Below are 2,876 nucleotides of genomic sequence, written 5' to 3' on the forward strand. Positions count from 1 at the left end.
CCTAAATTATAAGTGTTAGAAAAGGGATCATACCTGCGTTGTGGCTGTCCATAATGTCCTACTGCATTAGCATATTGCATTGATTCATCCTCTTATAATGCAGGACAAATGTTAGTAGCATGACCCGAACCGGAACGAATCCCACATACCTTAATAGTTTGCATGTTCCCTACAGCTAACTGCCTCACCAAAGAAGTTAAATCAGAAATTTGCTTCTCAAGGTTAGATGTACTTACCTCATTAACCTTCATAGGTGTGTGATCCATTCTCATTCCAAACTGCTGAGAATTTACTGCCATGTTAACAATCAGACTCCTTGCCTCTTCTGGTGTCTTGTCAACTAAAGCTCCTCCACTAGCAGCATCTATCATACTGCGGTCCATTGGTAGAAGTCCTTCATAGAAATACTGAATCAACAGCTGCTCACTTATTTGATGATGGGGACAGCTTGTACACAGCTTCTTAAATCTCTCCCAATACTCATACAAACTCTCTCCATTATACTGTCAGATTCCATAAATTTCTTTTCTTATGTTGGCAGCATGGGAAGTAGGAAAATACTTCTCCAAAAATATCAGCTTCATCCCATTCCATGAGTTGACGGATCTAGAAGGAAGGTAATGCAACCAATCCTTAGCTGTGCCTTCCAGTGAGAAGGGAAAAGCTCGTAGCTTAATCTGGTCCTCGGAGACTCCTTGAGGTTTCATGCTTATGTGGATCCTCACCTGCAATACCATGAAACTTAGGCAATAAATGGATTAGTCTATATTTCAATTCAGAAGCAACATTCAAAGCAGGGTATTGGATACACAAAGGCTATTGGTTTAGATCAAGAGTAGCCAACTCGTTTAAAGTCCTAGTAGCCATGGTTTAGTTTTCAGAATTTGAATATGAATCCGAATCCGAACTTAATTCCCTTGGAGATTGGACTCCTTCAGATGTACTCGAAATCAGCTAACCTGCTTAGCCTGTTTTCTCAATTGTTTAGCTATTTTTTTTACTTCTGGATCAAAGATCAACTCACCAGATTGAGAAGTTCTTGTCATAAACAAAAAGAAATCAAATTAAAAATAGAAAAATGCCTTAAAACCCTAGAAAATGATGGAATTTGGACTTAAGAGGGTGGGGCCAAGGAAATCCAATGGATTGATTGGTCTTGATCAGAGCGTCATTTCCTTCAAAATAGGAATAAGCCACTCTCCAAATTTAACCAAAATTCAAAATGAATAGTAACACCGTAATTTTTTTTTCGAAAACCTGAAAATAGTAACACTTCATAAAAAAAATTGATAACAGAATATGTAACACCAAAGACATGAATTCCAATAAACTTCAGTTCCCCGGCAACGGCGCTAAAGTTCTTGGTGGCTATCAAATCCACCAAAAATTAAATTAACTGAATTCGCCAATTATGAAATATTTTCTGCAATAAGTGGTAAGTCCAGGTCGAACCCTAGAGACTGAATTATTAAATTTCATGCAGTTGTGTAATGCAAAAAGAAACAAAGGAGGAGGGGAGGGTTAATTCACAATCCAAAGAAATCAGAAATTAAAGAACTACATAGGAAAATCTCAATTTAAATAAACTTTAGTCCAAGGTAATTCGCATTCTAATGCATTGATTTGATCATAGACAAAAGAAATACAATTATATCTTATTGAATACTTAACGTAGATTTACCAAACAGCGAGGTAAATCCCTGACTTTCCTATATCCATCAATTCGAGCCCAGCACTCTTATTGACTCTAATTATTAACTGAGTTGGTATTAAGCAATCCTCATCAAATTAATAACTGCTTTAAGAAAAGGAAGTAGTTAAGCTGAACAACAATTTATAAAGCATAAATCATTTAATCCACCCTATTGTTTCCTTAGGTTATTATCGAAACTTGGGATCAATAAAACCTAATTGCTACTCATGTTCAATCTTAGACAACAATTACGGATTATGAAGATGAACTAGCAATTGATCTCATCAAATATCAACTAATAGGCCTTTTTAGCAAATCATTCAACAGATAAAAAACAATTAAATCAGAAAATAATAGATATTCAAAAAGACATAAATTAAATTAAGAACCTGGTCTCACAAATCACACATAAGAACTTGAATCCCTTGAACTGAATTAAAAACTTAGCCACTTATGGATTACAGAAAAATAAAGGAAAAATAAAGAAGAATTCTCAAAGATGAATGGAGAGGCTGCTGAATGATTTTAGAGGCATCTGAATGATGTCTGAGTCAGCTGCTATCTCTTCTATTTATAATAAATGGTTTAGGGTTAGGTTTTTAGAGTCTCTATCAAAAACTGCAACTAGAGCAAAATCAGAAATCTGACAATACACGGCCCGTGTATCACTATACGGCCTAGGGTCGTGTAACTTACTGGAACTGTGTGGGTCTGTCTTGCATTGGCACAGAAAGTTACATGGGTCTCCAGGATTTACACGGGTCAAATTACATGGCCCATGTACTTTGTTTCTTCCTCAGTTCTCTAGATTCCTTATGGCAGAATGTTACACGGGTCTCTGGTTGTGCTTACACGACCTATGTACTTTGTATCAATAATGCTTCTCAATCCTTCAAACTTTTCAAGCTTCCTTCCACACTTCTATGCCCTGAAACTTCACCAAAACCTTGAAAAATATAGAAAGAGTCAAATTTCTCTATTTAAAATAATTATTTCAACAACTCTCTAAACATAAGCCTAATAGATAACTATACTTAACCAGCTGAATTAAACATAAAAACACATTAAAAACACTAAATGTGATGGGAGTAAAATTAATAAAATATGCACTTATCAGTGGTCTCCAATTAAGTACAACTTCTATCTTACTTGGATCTACCTTGATGCCCTCTGCCGATACTAC

At 35.7% G+C, this 2,876-nt stretch overlaps 1 non-coding gene across 1 annotated transcript; it reads left to right on the plus strand.

Annotated features, from left to right (window-relative positions):
- The first annotated feature begins 429 nt into the window (after positions 1-429).
- Positions 430-536, plus strand: LOC131182785 (small nucleolar RNA R71). Its single transcript, XR_009151046.1, has one exon. It is a non-coding gene; the product is annotated as a small nucleolar RNA R71 (small nucleolar RNA).
- Positions 537-2,876: the final 2,340 nt, after the last annotated feature.

The sequence above is a fragment of the Hevea brasiliensis genome, chromosome 8, assembly GCF_030052815.1.
Source record: "Hevea brasiliensis isolate MT/VB/25A 57/8 chromosome 8, ASM3005281v1, whole genome shotgun sequence".
Classification (NCBI taxonomy): domain Eukaryota; kingdom Viridiplantae; phylum Streptophyta; class Magnoliopsida; order Malpighiales; family Euphorbiaceae; genus Hevea; species Hevea brasiliensis.